The sequence below is a fragment of the Hemiscyllium ocellatum genome, chromosome 23 (assembly GCF_020745735.1).
Source record: "Hemiscyllium ocellatum isolate sHemOce1 chromosome 23, sHemOce1.pat.X.cur, whole genome shotgun sequence".
NCBI lineage: Eukaryota > Metazoa > Chordata > Chondrichthyes > Orectolobiformes > Hemiscylliidae > Hemiscyllium > Hemiscyllium ocellatum.
In genome coordinates this window covers 36076429-36099179 of record NC_083423.1, presented here as the reverse complement: position 1 = coordinate 36099179, position 22751 = coordinate 36076429, and positions in this window count along the sequence as shown.

Sequence of the window (22751 nt, the reverse complement as noted above, 5' to 3'; positions counted from 1 at the left end):
ACAACATAGGTAGGTAGGGTGATTAAGTATTTTTAAGGCAGAGGTAAATAGATTTTTGCTAGGCAGGGAATCAAAGGTTATTGAGGGTAGATGGGAATGTGGATTTTGAAACACAGCCATGATCTCATTGACAGAGCAGACTCAAGAGGCTGAATGGACCACTTCTACTCCTATTTTGTTTGTTTGCAAATTGTCTCGGGTGGCTCTAAATGGCAGTGAAAAATTTATTTTCAGCCATTATTTATTAAACCTCAAGGCTCTTGAGAAACAGCCGTAAAGTTAAAGGTCAGTTTCTGGAAATGTTAAGACACAAATATTAAGCAATTGTTTAAATTGCTGTATGCTGTCCACAATCAACCATGTTCGTTGTTCAGCAGAAGAGTCTGCACAGATCTCAGCTCATTCTTAAAATGGAAGCAGACATTAGCCAGGAACCAGCAAAAGTGTTTAAACAACAACTTTCAAAATTCTTTAGGAGCCTGGGGAAACTGAACACTGCACCAGATCACACTGAAAGCAGGTGCCAAGACCATTTGAGATTGAGGCCATGTGAAACAGAGTTATTTGGAATCATGCAACCCATCACATGGTGTTTTGCTGTGGAGTCAATTCCTGAACCAAATGCATCCACTAGAATTTGCATCAACTTAAAGATTTGAACACTGCAATACAACAAAGATAGTTTCAATGGTGTCTGTAGAGGAGAGCTGAGCCAAATGTGCAAAACATATGGACACGAGCAGCAGCCTTTTTGGCAACTTATCCTCAATGCTAACCACCTTTATAACAGCCTTTGGATATCATTGTTTTAATCATCTGCCCACTGCAATCAGAGTTTCCTGGACAAACTCTATTAGTGCCCAAAGAAGTAAATTACATGTGTTCAATTGAAGCACAGAAGCTATTCAGATCAACTGTTAAGACAGAATTGAAGGTCTTGCAGATGAATGTAACTGAAGGTTTCCGAAGCTAAGTATTCTTATTTTTAAGAGTGTTTTTAATTTTAATTCTGCTTACAGGCATGTCCGTTCACATCTGTGAGGTTTTCAGACTCATACTCCCAACATCAGGTGTATTCATGAGGAGGCATAACATGCCTTTGGGGCACCTATCATTGTACCTTTGCCTGAAGCGTCGACTCTCCTGCTCCTAGGATGCTGCCTGACCTGCTGTGCTTTTCCAGCACCATACACTTGACTCTAATCTCCAGCATCTGCAGTCCTCACTTTTGCCTCATACCTTAACAGCTGTGTGCTTGGGTCCATAGGCTTTAAATGTCATGCGACTGTAGTGTCAGTTTTCATACATCAACTACTCCATGGTAGGAACCATTATTGCCTGCACCTTTCACAGATCCTCCTCAAAAGTATGCTTCCTATTTCAGCAATATGAGTCTTGGGCAGGGAAGTTGTTGATTGTGAGTACTGCTGGAGGACTGGGCATGTCTACCATGCCAAGAGATAGCTGCATTTAAGAATGGTCCCAATTCAGGCAGCAAAGTAAAGATAATACTGAGCTTCAGTATCATCAAATAGGATGAATCTACTTCCTACTTCACCCACATTTTGGCTCATATCAACTTTGATTACAAATGCTTCATTATGTATACCAATGACACCACATCCTATTGCTCCCTTCCTTCTTCAAGCCCTTAACTTCCTACGTTCTGCATGACTGCTTATTCAACATTCAATCTTGCACAAGTCTTAACCTACTCCAAGCAACTTAGGGAAATGAGCAAGGAAAATAGAGTAATAATCATATATAAAGTCAATTATAGAATAATGGGGTAAAGGACTGGAGTTCTTACAAGAGTATGGGACTCTGTTCTAACCCAACATCAAAAAACCCCATCAAAGAAAGATTTATTGGTGGATCTAATCATAGTGAGAACAACTTGAACAGATGAAAGAAGGAACAACTAGGAAACATCACATTACACATATAATGTAATACGCTTGAGAAAAGTAATTGGGTGCTTAAGTATGACAAACATCAGAGTAATAGATAGATGAAAAGCTAATTTTGAGGGGCTGAGAATAGAATTTTGGGAAAATAAAATGGCCAGGATTATTGTTTTACACAATGGTGTAGGCAATAGTACAATGAAGTAGAATAGCAATGCTATCAATTTAAAATGATACTCAACAGAGTTCAGAGAAAAGTATATTTTGTTAAAAAATACAAGATACTAATGAACAAGCATGTAGAATAAAAACATTTTAAAAAATTAAAGGAAGGAAAAAGGCATGCAGTTAATATATGGTCAGTATGGAGAGAATGATCAGAGAAAATATGAAGACACAGAGTGAGGTCAAAGAAACCCAGGAAGACAAAGATTACCTTTAGAATTAAATTATCAAAGAATATAGAAAAATATTCCCTGGCCATATAAATTGGAAAAAAAGGAAGTTAGGATGGGAATAGGACCACTAAAGGATGGACAAGATAGTCTGTCAAACATCAATAGCAAAGTGTTACAAACATTAAATTACCAACAAGATGGATCCTGTATCCTTGACATCGAAGGTAAAATTAAAATTATCATTACATTTCACATAGAAAAAGTAATAAGTATTTTTTAAAAACCCAATTGAACTCAAAGTGGGTAAGACCATGGTTTAGATGGATTGTACTTTAATCACCCAGAAACATAACAGAGCCACCATTTAACCATGCATTGGAAAAAACTTCATCTAAAGAGCTCAGTCGTGACTGACATTCTGTTGGTTAGCAGGATGAGGAGGATGGGCAGAACCCCCGCAGCCTGCCAAGAGTAACAGCTCCATCATGTCTAAATGCACCCTGAAAGTGGTGATAACCAGTAAGAAGGGCACCCTGAACTATCAGATAGATGCCTAAAGGTACCAGCAATGACGTGGCCTGGGACAAGTGTTGGCTCAAGCAGCATGGAGCTTGATGAGTACTGTAAAGGCTTTCGTGTATGGGCATAGGGCAGTAGTGCCTCAAGCTCCACTGTCAGCAGGTTACAGAGAGTGAGTGACCACAAGCCTGAGAGTCAGCAAAGGGAAGGATCTGGAGCACCCAGAAAGGTTAAGGAATGAGAAAAATATAGGTAGTGATCAGGAAGTACTTTAAGTAAAAAGTTATGTTTTTCTTTTATAATTTCAAATTATTTTATTTCACAATGTATTTAATTTCCCATTGCCTAAGGTAATATTAAGTATCTCAACTTCTAGGGTATAATGCTTAATTTTTTATGATAAGGCAGATCCTTTGAAACCTAACTCAAGCTTTAGCAATGTTTCCTATGGGAAACTAAGCTTTACTTAAAGTTGTTTCAGATTTGTGATTTTCAGGAACACAGTTACAATTTTAGCTTTGAACTGTAGGGATCTGTGAGTATCAACACAGAAATTGCTGAACGTAGTGATGTAGGTTAATAAGACCATTAGAAAAATACTACTAGATGCTATTCTGGAGGGTGAGAATTTTAAAAATTGCAAAAATTATGCAAAAAACATCCGTTAATTAGGTGACACAGGGAACTGTGTACTGTTCTGATTGCTGCATTCCAGAAAGTGTATTGCAGCACTGGAGAGGGTGCAGAAATGATTTATAAGGATATTGCCAGGGGTGGAGGATTTGAGGTATGGGGGGAGGCTGAACAGGCTGGGGCTGTTTTCCCTGGAGCGTCACAGGCTGAGGGGTGACCTTATAGAGGTTTATAAAATCATGAGGGGTATAGATAGGATAAATAGACAGAGTCTTTTCCCTGGGGTGGGGGAATCCAGAACTAGAGGGCATAGGCTTAAGGTGAGAGAGGAAATATATAAAAGGAACCTAAGGGGCAACTTTTTCACACAGAGGGTGGTATGTGTATGGAATGAGCTGCCAGAGGAAGTGTTGGAGGCTGCTAAAATTGCAACCTTTAAAAGATATTTGGATGGGTATATGAATAGAAAGGGTTTGGAGGGATATGGGCCGGGTGCTGGCAGGTAGGACTAGATTGGGTTGGGATATTTGGTCGGCATGGACGGGTTGAACGAAAGGGTCTGTTTCTATGCTGTACTTCTCTATGAGCAGAAAAGTGTGTTATACCTATCAGGAAAGGAGGAAGCGACTGGATCTCTGCTTAAAAGTGATCAAATAAAAGGTCTTAAAAGTATTAAATAATTTTTTTCCAGAAAGTATTTGTACTAAACAACATGGAAAAATGTAGAGCTGATCGTTACAAAAAAGTTCACAAACAACTTCTCTAACCAGAGAGTGATCAAAATATGGAACTTGCTTGTAAAGGAAATCGTTGAGACAAGTAGAACATATGCTTTTAAAAGAGGTTAAATAAATAAATTAATAAATTAAATAAATGAGAAGGAAAGGAATAGAAGTTTAAGCTGATTGGGTTAAATGAGAAAAAAAATGGAAGATGGTTGGATTGGAACATAAATAAAGGCATAGACTGGTCAGGCCAAATGATTTTTCTTTTGTTGTGTATTCCATGTAAGTCCATATAAATTAATGCTTTGATCCCAATACAACTTAATTACCTTTCCAGTTATTTCACACATCTCTCTGGCTTCTGCAGTCTGTCCATTCTGTTTGACCCTGATCTCATTGTCACTGCACTGTGTCCCTCAAATGTCTCCAAATCACACACTATTTTGTTTTCTCTGTTGTCCAAATATCTGTCACATTTAACTTGCTTAAGGTATGACTAATATTCTCATAACCCCTTCCATTAGTATTTACACTGTGCCCTCTTTGCCAATGTTTATAATTAAACTCTTCATCCTTTGTTTTAAAAAACATTATAGTCACCCTTCACCCCATCTCCCAAAAGTTTTTCTTGACTTATGTGCATTCCCTATCCTGGAATGTATAATAGTCTCACTGCTGAATATCTCCATTTCTACAGGCTTTTATAGATCTCTCCTTTCCTTCAAGCCCCCAGAGCTTTGACAGTCTTTAGCCATTTGCACCATTGTCTCTGAGATCATCCCTTCTATCATTCTTTTCTGATGCAACTTCTGCTTTCAGGATGTCGACGTTTAAAAAAAGCATAATGTGTTTTCATCTTAATCACTTGCTTTGCTTTAGCACCTTTATCTAAAATGGGGAGGCTGGCAAACATTTTCATGCTTTGAGTTATTAATCCATGTGTAGACTGCCACCTAGTGCAGTAAGTATTAACATTCAAGAGGGAATTGGATCTATGCTTGATCACCAAGGAGCAGAGAGGCATAAGCTTTGGATAGGAACATGATTTCATGAAGTAGTACTGACTCATCAGGCAAGGGATGGGGACAGGAATGTGTGGTACATAGTAATGAGCAGGAGGTTTCCTTTCTCTTTTTTGACGTAATACCATATGCCTTTAGAGGGTCCAGAGTCAATGTTGAGGACTCCCAGGACAACTCCCTCCCAAATATATTGGATTGTGCTGTCGACTCTAATGGGTCTGTCCTGTCAGTGGGAGAGGAACATAAGCAGGGATGTTAATGGTGCTGTATAGGATATTGGGCAGAATCCCGTATGGGTCTGAATGGCATGGGCAATGGCAGGGTTGTGCAGGAGGTCCAGTGAGGCCTAACTCAACACTGGGAGCAACTCACAATATCATCCTGCTGTGCTGTGCTCTGCATATTTGTTTAGGGAATGGGGCAAGATGCTCGATGTAGAGGATCTAGAAGAATGGGAGGAATCTACCGAGAGGAGGACAAGGGCATTGGAATGGAGGGAGCTCTCTGTATGCAAAACAGAACTCAGCCAGACAACCACTTTCAGTAGATGAGAACTGGGTGTAGCAGAACATTATGGAATATTATACAGTCATCAGTCATGAAACATTCGATTGCTGTGCCATTACGTAGCTTTATAAATGACATGGGTGCGAAGGATGCTGCTCTTTTGCCTGATATCTGCTGAGTGGCAAATTGTTTTCAGAATGGCATGTGGTAAGATGGTACTAGAACTTAAACAAGAGAGTCACCACAAGGGCATTGTAAGTAGTTAATGAGAGGAGTTTGATACAAACAAGAAATGTTGCATCACATTGCCGTGAAGAACCCTCCAAAAAGCTTGATGAAATTTAACACTTAGCGAGAAAAAGATAGTACTCAGCACATTGTGGTTAAAGTATGATTCTATAGCATGTCTAGACCAGAGTGTTTTTTGACTAGCCTATGAGACCACACTCCAAAATTTGATGTAAGCCCCAGATTTTGGTCAGGAGGACTTTGCAATGTCAACAGGACTGAGTTTACCATTGTCATTTCTGGTGCCTAGGTCAAAGCCAGGTGGTCCATCGAGTTTCAATCCTTTTTGAGACATTCAGTGGCTCGTCATTTCAGAGTGCAATTAATATCAATTACATTGGTGTAGATCAGGAGTCACAAGGAGGCCAGACAAGGGAAGGAAGTCAGATTTCCTTCCTTAAAGGACATTCATGAACCACATGGGTTTTAATGGGTTTTAGCATCAGATTAATTAACGGTTTTTTCTGGTGGTACGCTCAACAGAGTTTCTACATGGGCCTGGATGCTTGCCGTTGCAGACGAAAAAGAATTAATGGCTTCTGCAATAACCTGGGCCAGACCTTTCCATGGAAGAAATAACATCATAGACACCTCTGCCAACAACCCCCTTCTTCCCTTCCCCCACTGTCTTCTCCTGATAAACCTGGATTGTATTGCCTCCAGGTCATCAACTGCCTAAGATTGTGGCTTCTACTGCCATCTAAAAGGATGTCACATTTCCAAGACTGCCAGCCAGTCAGAGGGCAAGAATGTTTCCAGTTTCAGCAGGGTCAGTGAGCTGAATGAGTCAGACACAGTCCAACAGGAGGGAGGGTATGTTCTGGAAAGTGGAAAGAGAGACAAGCAGCCAATGATCTTTGGGGGGGCGGGGTGTTACGTTGGATATATAGTAGCAAACAATAGGTCACCTTATCAGACATGAACCAGGCACCCTCAAAGCCTGCGCATGTAGTCTCAGAAAATATCAGTGAAGATGGAAGGAGGTTCTTAAGTGGCTTTATTGATTACTTAAGGCCATCAATTGTCCCAAAGCTGGAAGGGTCATCTAACACTCGCCTCACCAGAAGAAAATGTTTCAGGCAAAGCAGGTAGAGAGGCACATGTCCTCCTGACATATTACCCAATATTACCCTCCCCTCCTCACTCACCTAATACCACAGCAGACTGCGAGCATAAAACTCTGGTTCTGATATCTCCAACAGTGACCAACCAATGCCAGGAAACAGAACTTTTTGCAATCTCCACTGAAATCTTGAGAAGACACAATGCCAAAATGTCCAGTGCTTGCAGCGTCCATTTAAGGTTTCCACTTTGCCTGTCATACTCCAACGATCCACACAATCTTCAAGATGGTGCTAAATTGCGATTCAATATGACACACAGTTGTTACTATATTATCAAGGGCTGACTGTAGTGATACTTGCAAATGCATGAGGGTTGAAGTAAGAATCTGGTGGAAGAAATCCATGACTGATTTTCCACATCTTCCCTTGCCTATAGCTCAAATAAAGTGATGTAAAGATAATGAAAGTAATTAAAATTTAGAACCATGATTTCAATCATGACTTTGTCAAATAAATACCATATGAAATAATGGTCCTAAACTCACTGGCAGGATTTTATTGTCCCAATGACCCAGATTTTCTGCATTTGGAAAGAATTTCTGGCATGTTTCATTTCCTGTGTGTGTGTCAGCTGTCAATGAAATTGTTTACCCTGTCTGCTTCGCACATTTGGTATTTTTGTCCTACATTAAAAATAGAATCCCTACAGTGTGGAAACAGGCCCTTCAACCCAACAAGTCCACACTGATCCTGCTAAGAATAACCCACCCAGACCCATTCCCCTACATTTGCACCTAACCCACACATTCCTGAACACTATGGACAATTTAGCACAGTCAATTCACCTAACCTGCACACCTTTGGACTGTGGGAGTAATCCCACACAGGCAAAGGGAGAATGTGCAAACTCCACACACAGTCATTCCAAGGTTGGAATCAAACCCAGGTCCCTGGTGTTGTGAGACAAAAGTACTAACCACTGACCCACCAAGATACCTCTGAGGAGGCTGCCATTTGGTGACTGCAGAGGTGACTTTGCACCTTCTGAAACCACTGGGAACTGTTTGATATAACTGAGTGGCTTGTCAGACCAATTGGGGATGGGATGTAGGTGCTGCATTTAATAGTCAGCCACATCAACATTGGACTGGAGTCACATAGGGGCAGGAGTGGACAGTTTAGTCATCCTGTGTTTGATTACATGGGTCTGCTGATCACTACTCTTAACTGGTTAGGCTTGGGTGAGGACTCAGAGTGTAAGCAAACAGCAATAGAAAGCTAGAAGTTGCAGATAGAAGCATGCAGTGAACATTTTACAGCAGTTTGATTAAAACTTGCTACACATATTGAACCTACTGTCTTTTCTGTATTGCTTTATACCCTATAAGATTGCTGCGAGTAGTTTAAATACCACCTCTAGGTGGTGCAAAGAGGCCACACGCATACAGGAAAACCTAACATTTCTAAGTTAATGAAGTTACTCAACACAAGCTGATCTAAATATTTATTGCCAGAAGGAATCAAAATAGATGGTGCAAAGGTGCAACCAGATCTGCCAGCTGTGCTTACACCCCTCCCCACAGTGAGCTATCCTGAGGAGCTGGGAGGGGGATTTGATGTGAAATAAAGGTGGTACAATCCATGCATGTGCTGACTCAAACATCACTGTGTACAAAACATGATGACACCATCAGCAAAAATGCAGACAAATCCTGATCATCACAGCCAGCGGAGGACACCAGCCTGATCTGTGCACACACACAGGGGCCCAACGGCCATTCTGGCATTCAGTGTAATACAACATTTAAAATAGACTTCTCAGCTCCATGAGCTTGCTCTGTCATTTAATTAGGTCAGGAATGATCTATACCTTGATTCCATTTTCCATGCTTTGGTCCACATCAATATAATCTTACCAACTTTTCGAGCTCAACTCTTTCCTTGAGCATGGTGTGATAGAGAGGTATAAGATAGAGTATTTGTAAGCACCTTTTGCTCATAAATACTGTGTCTTATACATCTCTATCAAGCCATGCCTAACAAAGGAGCTGAGCTCTGAAAGCTTGCAATTTCAAATAAACCTGTCGGATTATAACCTGGAGAAAGTGAGGACTGCAGATGCTGGAGATCAGAGTCGAGAGTGTGGTGCTGGAAAAGCACAGCAGGTCAGGCAGCATCCGAGGAGCAGGAGAATCGAAGTTCGGGTATAAGTGCTTCATCAGGAATTTTTTTGAATTCAAATTCTATTATCTGTCATTGTGGGATTCAAACCTGTATCACCAGAACATTATCTGGGTCTGTGGCTTAACAGTCCACCAATAAAACCACTAGGCCATAAGCTCTCCATTTTTAAATTCAGATTCTTCTACCTGCCATGGTGGGTCTATAACCTGGTGTCATTTGATTTTTGACCCTGTCCACCTCAGTCCAACTCCGGCAATTCCACATTATAATCTCGCCGAGTAAGAATCTGACAAACTCAGTATTGAAAATTGTATTAAACCAGCATTGTCTGAAAATATACCTCCTGATTTCACTGTTGAATGGTCTTTCAAAAGTGTGTCTACTCCTTCTGGATTTACCACCAGATAAAGTGTTCGTTACATCTTTTCTTGAATCCTTTTCTAATCCTTTCTCAATTAGATCAGCCTTCAACTTTATAAACTAAAGGGAATACAAGTTATGTTTATGCAAATCTGTTTGCATAATTTAACTTTCTAAGCCTTCTATAATTCTAATAATCTGCATTGTAGTCCACCAAGGCTAATATATTCTTCTGGAGGATATATCCAACGTTGAATGCAGTACTCCATATGGAGTTTGACTGAGATGCTAGCTTTGTGGTGATTGTGCACCTTGACAGTCAAATTCCTTGTTTTCCCCACAGTTCCTAATGCTTTATAGTGTGAAAAAAAATCTAATTTGCTTTTCTCGTATCCAACATGAATGATTTCTAACTTTGCCATTTATACAGATTTGCTAGTTATACTTGGATTATGATTGGTAGCTATTCTTCTATGTAGAATATTGGTAAACCAATGGGTTTACATGTCAATCCAATAAGTTCATAGTCACTTTGGTCTCTGGAATGCTACATCATACAACCACTCTTTATTTCGGTACAGTTTGGTCACCAGCTTTGTGCTCTCCCACACGGCATGCTTGACAAGCTCCCTGGGCAGCAACAGGCGATCTGGGTCTCCAGGGAGCTAATTGTGCTGTACTTGTTGTAATGGGCCAGGCGGGAAGTCACCCCTGTGATGCACTTGAAGATATTGTTGACAAACGAGTTCAACTCTATTATCTACACCTTTCCAAATGTCTCCAGCGATAAATGAGCTATTTAATAACCAGACCTTTGAACGTAAATAACACTTTATTTTGAGAAGCTGAGAAAATCTGCTGACAATATTCAAAAAAATAGGGTGTTCTCATTGTGACCGTTGTATGCTTCTTGATGGAAAGAATGAGAAATAGGGTGAACTTTTCAAGATAAAGGACAACTAAAACAAATTTCAATCCAATATCTGTGGACTTAGATTATTAATCATCTCCCAGAAGTTGAGTATCACCCGAAGTGAGGGCGGATTTAAAGAAGCTGAAAATAAGAGAATGTGCATTAGTGTAAGATTTTTCAAGACCTCAGGAATTTACAAACTATTTCACAGCCAATTAATGATGGTGGTGCAATGTAGGAAAGTAATGGCCACAGTCAACAATATGATAATGACCAGATAAGCTGTTCTCTTTTCTAGATGACTCTGATGAAGAGTCATGTAGACTTGAAACATTAGCTTGCTGTGTCTCCACAGATGCTCCCTGACCTACTGTGATTTCCAGCATTTTTTGTCTTCAGTACATATTCCAGTGTCTGCAGTAATTAGCTCCTAAGCTGCCCTCTTAGTGATGTTGATTGAAAGATAATTATTCACCAGAGTTGCCCATCTTCAGAAGAATGTGTCCCTTTACATCCACTTAAAACAGCAGACAGTTTTTTAAAATTTTTTACCTCGTTCCAAAAGATATCACCTCCGACAATGCTACACTGGAATGTCTGCCTAGAGTTTGAGGTTAACTCTTAGCAGTTCAATATGAATCAAAAACACTTCAGAAACAGACTAGAGAGCCATGATAGCACTGTGACTGATGCAGCGAAAAAGACGATATAGGAATTAGACTGAAACAGTCTGGTCTTCTTTATTCAACAGACATTTAATTCAACCTGATTGATAAGCTATGGTAAATGTTGACAGGAAATCCATATTTAGCTCTCTGCTTTGCAAATATAATGAAGAAGAGATGTCAGTTTGAAAACGTATTTGTTGTGAACAGATATTAGCATAAAATGTTTCATAATATTAGCACAGTGCATGGACGAGGAAACAGATTTTATTTGAAATTTAAAGTAAAAGTTTTTGCAGTGCAGTATATTCAGCCATATAAGCAGCATTTGTAGAGAGCGCAAAGCAGCATGCAATGTTATGATGAAGGGGGTCACTGGTCTCAAAACAGCGACTCTGTTTTCTCTCTACAGTTGCTGCCAAACCTGGTGTGCTTCTCCAGCAATCTGTTTTTGTTTTGAATGTTTTACGTCTGTGACTGTCAGAACTGCGAGAAGTTAAAAACATAATGAGTTTTTAGCAAGGGGATGGGACAAGGAGAAAAGTCTGTGACTGAGTAAAGATTAAAAGGTTGAAGAACAGACGAGTCAGTTTTCCAAGGGTCAAAAAGAATGGAGGAGGACCAGTAAAGAAACAAGAAAAATAAAAGATGTACAGAGAACTACATGCTATCAAAAAAAAAGCAAAATAATAAAAAGGGAATAGAATGGAGAACAGAGTTTTCAGTATGTAATTATTGGAATGAATGTGAGTCTGGAAAGATGTAAACCACATTTTCTTTTCTGTTTGTTCCTCTATTTCTTTCACTTCACGGATTCTGTGTAACCTCCTGAACATTTTTTCCCACCAGTTTCTGTTATTATTTCAGATTATTTCTGCAGAATTCTGTACTTTGCTTAAATATTACTGCATTTGAAACTTGTCGAATAGATTCTAATAATAGTATCTACACTGATCACTTGCACAGTAAAGAATCTGGAGTGGTAATGGTGGCACTACTTACAGATTGAAAACTCTGACAGCACTTGAACAAAGGACAATGGCTTACCTCAATATGGAGACAGCAGAAAGTACTCCTATTGAGGGACATTGCAGCATCTGGTCAATTCCAAATTCATTCTTCTGTCCTGAAGGGAGTCAACAGAAGTGGTCCAATGTTCTGACAGAGAATAACATTTTCCGTATCATTACTCCCATAAAAGCACCTTCTGCTGTCTTTTCAGCTGGTGGTGTAAGAATCAGTCATGCATTAGAGCAAAAAAAACACCAGAGCACCTTGCACTGTCACTTACATGAATAACATATCTTTATGATGTGTAACATGTAACCAAAGGTACGCTATTCAGTCCTTCCAGCCTGCTCCACTGTATAATAACATCTTGGCTGATCTGATTACTCCACATTCTCACCTATTTCCCATCTCCTTTCACCCCCTTGCTTATTTTGAATCTAGTTTTTGCTGCATTAAAAACATCCAAAGATTCTGCTTCCACCATGTTTCATGAACCTCTGTGAAAATAAAATTCCATTATCTCTGTCTTAAAAGGACAATCCCTTATCTTTAAATGGTAACCCCTAGTCCTGGATTCTCCCATAAGTGGAAACAGTCTTTCCATATTCACCCATTCAAACACCTCAGATTTTATACGTTTCATCAAGTCACCTCTTACTCTTCTGAACTCCGGTGGATGCAGGTCTTGCCTGTCCAACCTTTACTCATAAGACAATCTGTCTACTCTAGATATTTGTCTGGTAACCTTCTCTGAACTATTTCCATCATGTTTATACTTTACCTGAAATAAGGAGACCAATGCTGTACGTAGTACGCCAGATGTGATCCCACCAATGCATTGTGTAATTCACAATATCCTCATGTTTGTATTCAATACTCCTTGTAATAAGCAATGCCATTCTATTTGCTTTCCTGTGCTTACTTACTAACTTGCACATGGACACTTAAATTCTTCTACATCTCAGAACTCTGCAACCTCTCACCGCTTAAAAATGTGCTTCCATTTTATTCTTCCTGCTGACATGGACAATTTCACATCTTCACACATTATACGCCCCTTGCCATGTCTTTGTCACTCACTTAACATATCTCTATCCCTTTGTAGGTTCACTTTGTCCTCTTCACACCTTAATTTTCTATCTATCTTTGTCTCATGAGCAAATTTAGCAACCACATCATTAATTCCTTTATTTAAGTTAGTTATATAAAACATAAAATGTTGAGGCCCAGTATTGACGCTTGTGGTACACCATTCATTACATTTTGCCAACTAGAATATGACTCATTGATGATTCCTCACTGTTTCTTGTTAGCCAGCAAATCTTCTATCTATGCTGGTATATTATCCTTTTCACCATGAGCTTTCATCTTCTGCAATAATCTTTACTGTGGCACAGTACCAAATGACTTTGGAAAATCTAAGCATAGCATATCAATGAATTCCCCTTCATATTACTTCTTCAAAGAACTCCAATGAATTTGTTAAGCATGATTTTCCTTTCACAAAACTAAGTTGACTCTCCCTGAACACCTGGATGTTTAAAAAATCCTAACGTGCCATAATATCTTTGAAATAAAATCAAAAATCAAACTGGAAAAGCTCAGCAGGTCTGGCAGCATCTGTGGAGAGAATTCAGAGTTAATGTTTTGGACAGAGTGACCCTTCCACAGGTTCAACCATCACATTGGTTGCCTCCTGTTTTCCCAAAGATATCTGACCAGGGAGATTACTTGGAAAAGTCATTTGACTCCATTCCACAGAGGATATAAATGGTAGGTGCATGAATCACTCCTATGAGGTAACTGATGCCATTTGAACAGCTAAACACTATTGAAGGACCTCAACATTATGAATCCAAGATTTGTAAAAATTGATATCAATTAACAAGAGATCCAGGACTTAAAAGAAACTCTGAATTATTTTTGATGCAGGAAAACCATAAAAGTAGACCATTCAGCCCATTGAGTCTATATTGCCAATCAAAAAGATCATGGCTTATTTGATAAACCTCAACTCCACTTTCCTGTCTTTCCCTCATAACCCTTGATTCCCATTATGGTTAAAAATCTGTCTATCTCAGCCTTGGGTATATTGAATTACCTCAGCTCAACAACACTCTGTAGTTAAATAATTCCTCAGGTTCATAACCCTCTGAGAAAATAAATTTCTTCTTCTTAGATTAGATTACTTACAGTGCGGAAACAGGCCCTTCAGCCCAACAAGTCCACACCGACCTGCCGAAGCGCAACCCACCCATACCCCTACATTTACCCCTTACCTGACACTACAGGCAAGTTAGCACGGCCAATTCACCTGACCTGCACATCTTTGGATTGTGGGAGGAAACCGGAGCACCTGGAGGAAACCCACGCAGACGGGAATTGAATCCGGGCCTCTGGCGCTGTGAGGCAGCAGTGCTAACCACTGTGCCACTGTGCCACCCACGGCTTGTCTTAAGTCTGCAATGCCTTATTCAAAGATTATACCCACTAGTCTGAGACTTTTCCACAAGGGGAAACAAACTTTTCCATCTATATTGTCAGTGTTTTTGGTGTAAATCTTAATTTTATCCAATTTTTATGTGAATTAAAAGCTCTGACCTGATTGGAGACAACAGACACAGAATCTGGTATGGATTAGTAAGCATTTTGTTCAACTGCTGGCTGATACATTCAACAGTTTAAGATAAATTTAGAGTGAAAAAATAATCAAGTCATGATCTGGGATAGCTGAAGTGTCTAATGATATTATTATCCTTGATCTCTTCTCAACACTGGTTAACTATGCAAATAATAGTCCTTTGCACTCACGTGTATGCATGTTCTAGTCTTCCCCCTTTATAAAGTGGAAGTGAGCCTGAGTGACACCTTAGAAGGTATTGTTTTTTTCCCAATGATTTCTTGTCAGCCATGATCTTTTTGAGTGGCAATGTAGACTCAATGGTCTACTTCTTAGATTTAGATTACTTACAGTGTGGAAATAGGCCCTTCGGCCCAACCAGTCCACACCGACCCGCCGAAGCGCAACCCACCCATACCCCTACATTTACCCCTTACCTAACACTACAGGCAAGTTAGCATGGCCAATTCACCTGACCTGTACATCTTTGGATTGTGGGAGGAAACCGGAGCACCCGGAGGAAACCCACGCGACACGGGGAGAACGTGCAAACTCCACACAGTCAGTCGCCTGAGGCAGGAATTGAACCCAGGTCCCTGGCGCTGTGAGACAGCAGTGCTAACCACTGTGCCACCGTGCCGTTCTCTTATGGTCTTCTTTTCAAATATGCAGTTGCTTTTGCTTTAACCACCTGGTTTCCAGATTTGATAAAGATTCGACTGTTGTGACCTTTGGCCTTTTTTATTTCTGATAATTATCTTTCTATAGTAACAAAGTCCATCAGAATGGTTAGCTGTTAAGTTTTTGACAATTTGTGATTATCTTTGCTTAAGAAACTAATAAATCAATCATGCACTTTGAGTTCTGGTTGAGTCAACCTAACCTCAGAAAAGTTTGGATTTTTTTTTGAAATTCTGGCCAATGATGATCACTTTTAATTGTAGATGCTTATTGGTTCTCAGAACAACATCAGCCCAAATGTTTGTTAGCTTATTCACATATTTAATTAAACAATTATATTGCATCTGTAAGCAGTCTATTAGCAAATTAGGTTTCAACATTAGAGTTAAATAGGGGCTAGTTGTTCATCATGATGATCATCATAATGATCTAGATGTGTATGTGTAAATCACATATTTATACACTTCACCACAGAACAGCATTGAAAAAAATCAAAGGAACAATAACAAAGATCCACCGATTGTTCACATGACACTGACGAGTGGACTCTAAAGGTATGTGTTCAATTGTCAAAGTCATAGAAATGCGGAATGGTTAAAAGCATAGAGGTATGCCACCTGATCCAACAGGTCAATGTGAGCTCTTTGCTAGAACAACTTGACTACACCCATTCGCCCACCTTTTCCACATTGTCAAGGGCTTCCAATTTTCTTTCTTCGAGCGCTGATTCCATTATCTTGGAAAAGTATAATTTATTCTGACATCATTATTCTCTCATGTATGGTATTCTGAAAGCCTTTCCAAATTTTGTTTTTAATTCTTTTGCCAGTCACCCAAATGCATGTGCTCAGGCTCTCATCTCTTCACTCAATGGGGCCTCTTTATCTGCTCTGTGTAAATCGCTCATGACTAAGAACACCTCTATCAACTCTCCTCTCAACTTTCTCTTCTCAAAGGGGAACCATCTCAAGTTCTCCAAACCATCCAAATAATTAAAGTCTTTATTTATGTAATTATTCTGATTAATGAGAACAGAAAGTTTCATTGGAATTCATTGGTTCTGGCAGAGTCTTTGGAAAGAGAAACAGGGTGAATGTTCGTGTTGAATCTAACCTCTTCAGAACTGAAAAAATGATTGGTTTGTACTGTACAAGAAGGGATAGAAAGATCAAGTGGAATAGATGGTAAACCTTACTCCAGAACAAAAGACAATGGGAGGTGCAAATGATAGTAAAGAGGAGATGCAGATGAAGAGTAGGTGCTAATACTAAGTGCTTGTAGCAGAAAATAGGTCAGCTCTACTATGAATGAATCAATGTAAATGAAACACAGGGGAGGTGGAAATGAGAGGATGGGGTAATAAGAATGGAGGACACAGTTAATGGCCTGAAGTTATTGGACCAGGCTCATAATGTGGGCGGCACGGTGGCATTGTGGGCGGCACGGTGGCACAGTGGTTAGCACTGCTGCCTCACAGCGCCTGAGACCCGGGTTCAATACCCGACTCAGGCGACTGACTGTGTGGAGTTTGCACGTTCTCCCCGTGTCTGCGTGGGTTTCCTCCGGGTGCTCCGGTTTCCTCCCACAGTCCAAAGATGTGCGGGTCAGGTGAATTGGCCATGCCAAATTGCCCGTAGTGTTAGGTAAGGGGTAAATGTAGGGGTATGGATGGGCTGCGGGTCGGTGTGGACTTGTTGGGCCGAAGGGCCTGTTTCCACACTGTAAGTAATCTAATCTAATAATCTTTTCTGCACTCTCACTAAAGTCTTCACACCTTTCATAAAATATGGTCCTTAGAATTAGACACAATATTCCACTTGAAGCTGAAGCAGAGTCTCATAAATGTTTAATATATGTGCCTCTATTTATATCGTCAAAGATCGCCTATGACTTTGTTAACCATTGTCTCAACCTACAAAACCACGTCCAATGATTTATATACATATACCCACAGATCATTCTACTCTTGCATCCCCTTTAGACTTGCACTTTTTAGATCATATTGCCTGTACTCTTTCAAACAAAATTTCCTACCAAAATGTGTCAATTTAAACTCTTCTGCTTGAAATTTCTTCTGTTACTTTCCTACCCCATGCCACTGTCTACATCCGAGTTTATCATGTATCTCCTGCATGGAAATGCAGTGGTCCTAGTACCAACCCTTTAGCAATACCATCCTCTAGTCTAAAAAACAACCATTCACTATGACTGCTGCAACTGTCCCCTTAATTTGATGACCTGTGAAGAATAATTGATATAATAACAACATCTTTAATTAGGGCTAGAATATCAAAAATATAGATATTTTTAATCAATCCATTTGGTTAGGTAGGAGCAGATGAGATTTGTAACAGACCTTCCAGTCCAGAGATAGGAACCCTACCATTGCACGACAAGCATTCATTTTCGGAATGTATGCCATTGGATCAATTAGACAGATCATACTCAGCCTTACATTTTGAACTGAGATTATGAAATGAAGACTAACAATCAAGGAACAGTGAGAGTAAAGCAAAAGTTCAGGACAGTGGATCGTGCTAAGCTCTGATACATAAAGGTGCATGAGTCACCATTGTCCTTCTACCTCACTGCAAGGAATTGTGATCATAGATATCAGGTAGTAGTACTTCCCATTGGCATAAGTATCAGTTTTGCTGAGGGATACTTCAATGGAAATTGAACACGTTTCATTTAATTTCACCTGAAATGTTCCTATTTTACATCTATTAATATAGTTAGTTTATCCTTTGTTTACACATTTTCACCTTCAGTAACTTTACAGAATGCAGTTCTGCTATTTCTGTAAGTAAATATTTGAGGTACGATACCCCTGAAGAATAAAAACAGGATGAATGATACATAAAAAAGTCACCTTCCGTGGAACATGTTTTATCCTAGTCCCTAACTTGGCCCATTGCATGGAAAGTAGAATCTCTTAGTAATGGATTGTCAGTACAGGTGGAAGCTCAGTCTTGTTTTGATATACCCTTAGGAATATGAATGGATGAAGAGGCCTAAGGGCCTTTAAAAAAATAACTTGGGATATCACCTCACACCAAAACCTATTGTTAGATCAATAATTTGAGTCATGTATGCTTCATGTGCCACACAAATTCCTGTTGTTCATTCATTTTCCTTGTAAATCAATAAATTTCAAAGAAAGTGTAGAAATATACGGTACAGACCATTAACCAAATTTTATTTGCCTGATCAGCATGAATTTAGGATACAAGCTCCATTGATTGATCCAACACAAGTCTCATACAACCCAAAAAGTTATTCTTTTCATAAATTAATCTTCCTCTGGTTTAAGTTACTTTTGCAAACACCTGCAGTTGGATAGTTTTTTTACGTCCCATTTGTCGGCACCGACAATCTGCCAACCTAAGGCAGGTACTATCTGCTCTTCCTTAGGGAACTTACCTACATTCCAATTCTCTCATGTTCAACAAAGAAGCTTGGTTTTGTTCAGACATCTGAGAGGATGTGTTTCCTCTTCCCTGTTAACTGCTTCATGGTTTCTTTAAATTTATGGTGTTTCAGTGTTAATTGGTCCTTTTCCTTCCAAGGTTATTTATAAAAAGAATTTTCTTTCTGGTTAGGAGTACCAATTTGTAATTCTTTATCTGATAGTTCAAACATATTATTCATGTGTTTTTAGAACAGGAGAGAAAAGTCATCCTATTACAGATGATGAAGTACAGAGCACAAACATTTCCACAGTTCCATTTGTTCTTGCATTTGCATTTATTGTATCAGATTGTAACTAGATTTAAGCAATATGGTTAAGCAAAAACAAAAACAACTATGTCAGACTATATAAAATATAACATGCATTTCTACAGTTTACTATGTTTTACAACACCACAGTGAAAATATGTGGCAATGAAATTCCTTGATGGTTCCACATCAATCTCCCATTAAAACTCTTGTATTTGTCAAGCTGAACCCTCAGATATATGACTGTCAGATTTGCACCATTTCTTGAAGCTTCCGAACCCGCGTTCTTGGCAGCATAGTTTCAAATTGTATCTATTGTTCTATCAGTGAGCACACCAGCTAATTTACAGATAGCATGATGCCACAGTCAGCATTGAGCTGAGTGATCAGTTAGTTTATTATAATGTTATTTGCAGGATGTCACACGACAGAACATCCAGTTCAAAATCATGTGATGTTAGATATCCATCTTAACATGTAGGTATGTTGATAGATTGACATCTGCCCTGTGAGTCAGCTCTCCTTGACAATGTAGTATTTCAATGCTCCTATTTTATTTGCTGCAGTTCAATATGTGTGAATATTATGGATTTAAAAAGACCTTTCCGCCTATTTCAGTTTACCTATCCAAAAGATATCCTAAGCAGTGAAGCTTATTATTTTAGTCTACAATACTCATCACATTTTGTATGAAGAATGATTTCTTGTTATGAATTGAATACAATTTTTCTATGGTTAGAACTTAGTCATCTCATTTCACACCTGCTATTCGATCTAAATTTATTTTGCAGTCTGGCTTTTCTTCTAGGTTTAGCAACCTTATATACATCTTTAAGATTACTTCTCAAATATTTTCTTGCTTGACTGAGAAGCTTAATTCTTTTTCTCTTTCCTCATAATTCAGGTCTGGTAGTAAGCATTAGTCTCAAGGCTTTCTTTGCATTGGTTCGTCTACTTTCTAAGTGCAGCATGTTCTGCATAAAATATCATCTGCCATCATTTGGCTCACTTATAGATTTTACTGAACTTTAACAATTCTGATCTGATTCCATTGCTCCTTCTTGTTTGCCATCATTAGTAAATTTAACCAACATGCATTGAATTAATGAGCCCAAGCTGCTCACATGCATTCTAAAGAGCAATGGTCCCTACATTGAGTTTTGTGAAACCCCACTTAGTGTCTTGGCCCAATCTGACATAACTCCTCTGGTGTATACTTATTGCTTCCTGCCCTACAAAAGAGAATATAATCATTCCCGATGTTTACTGAAAATCCCCACAGACTATGAGCTAAATTAATAGATGTTTGTGTAGAATTTTACCAAAAGCTTTTTCGAAATGAAGAGTTTTCTGCAGCCCACTTGGGTTGTCAGTTCCTTAAGTCAGTGGACGCTCAGTCTCTGGATTCATTTAAGAAAGAGTTGGATAGAGCTCTCAAGGATAGTGGAATCAAGGGTTTTGGAGATAAGGCAGGAACAGGATACTGATTAAGGATGATCAGCCATGATCATATTGAATGGTGGTGCAGGCTTGAAGGGCAGAATGGCCTACTCCTGCACCTATTGTCTATTATCTATTGTCTATTGTCAAGTTTCCTCCTGTTAATGTTTTCTAAGTTATCATAACCTGGAAAAGTGGTAAAATTAATTAGTGATTGCCAATGTTTACTTTTTCACTCTTTTTGAACCATATTGGTTTGTTGTCTGTTATGTGCTTGTTAACTCTCTCTTAAATGGTAGTTAGTTAGCAGAGTCTTCCCCTCCCTGGTATAGTAAGACGGTGTAATCGGGTAAGAATGGAAATTCTTGTTCAGAATTTTGTTCTTTAGTGGCAACAAGCTTATTCCCATGAAACTGCATCTAATTAATATCCCTGTCTGTCGCACTAATACTGTGCTTCCAATTTTCTTCTCTCTTATCGAGAAACTAAAAAGCGCAACAACAGGGCGGTAATGGTAACCGGTGACTGATCAGCATGTGTTGAACTCATGGAATGCCTGTGCCAGCCACCTACATTCTCTTAGCAAAGAAACATTTTTTCTGCATATGGGAACTTCATAGTTAATGGTCACAATTCTCCTCAGCTCTTCATCAATATAACGTGGCACTGGCAAAGTACCAGTTTCACAACATCCTCATTCCTACTCCTGGTCCAAACAACCAACACTTTTGGGCTTCAACTATATACCTTGGAGCTGAGGGACAGCAATGAAAAGTTGCCGGGTTACTTTTCACCCAGGAATAGCTATGCATCTACATCAGAAATTTTGTGCTGACATGGAAATAGGTATCTTCAGTTTGTATTTTAGTGCACAAGGTCTTCAGCACCTACTTACTCAGGTTTATGTTGCTTTGTAGTACACAAACTCCTTCATTCTGGATGGGTGGCCAGTCTCCATGTCTTAGACTTTTTTTTCAAATCCAAGGCTTTTAGTGTTACCTAGAGGCAGACAGGCTTGATGGTTTAGATTACTGTCTAGCACACAAGGAGAGGCAGGCAACCTGTAGAAGTGATTGAATCAAACAGGGATAGGCATGTGGCTGTATGGCATGGTGCTAACATTCCCATCAGAACTGTTGCATTTACTACCAAGTACTGTGGCAGATCCACTGTGTGTGCTGTAGAAAATGATGATGTGTGAATTTCAAAGGAGGTGAGAGCTTGGTGGGGTAAGGCTGGATGACAGTCGGGTAATGGATGCTACACAGTTAGTCTAGGAGCTGATCTAATTCCAGTCAAGATGACTAGCCACAATCAGTCGGGCTGTTGGTCCAAGACATGTCTGGAGAATGTGTAACTTAACGTCTGAAGACTGGGTCATAATCAGTCCTTGAGATCAAGTGCAATCAGTTCAGGGATTACATGTAGGTTAAGAGATCAGTCTTGGAGTAGGCTATGTTCAATGCCCTGCCAATCACTCAGGGGATTGGGACATGGTCAGTCATGGAGGTTTGATCATTAATCATCAAATAGTTTATCAGGGATCATACCATAGTATCCTGGAGAAAGTGGACACATCAAGTCTGGGGATGGCCTTCATTGTACTAGATTGCTGTGGGAATGCTCATTGTGATAGGAAGAAATCGTTAATAGCAGGCTTGGAGAATGGGATGCTGGGAGTTCATAAAGTGGGAACGGGGTTGTTCAAACACATCACTGTAACTCTGGCCTCTGTATCAGGAAGGTGTCAGGTAAACAAAAGCATGAGAACCTCCAGAGCCATGGCCTCTAGGGGTAAAGTGGGTAAATTAGTTGTGATATATAAGTTTGACTGAAATGGGGAGGCTGAAAAGTCTTAGAGCTAAAGGGAAGCAACACAAAAAGAAACATGAATGATGGGTGGAAATTGGCATGTAACATGTTGAATCTACAGGTTACTCATACTAAGATGAAGTTGGAACCTCGTTATATCTGATTGTAAGTTAACAGCACCATGACTTTGCAAAATGGGTGCAACTGCATGCAATGTGGGATGTAATTAGTGACTGTGTATTTCTATGGGAATGAACTTGTAAACTTTGATTTTAAGACTAT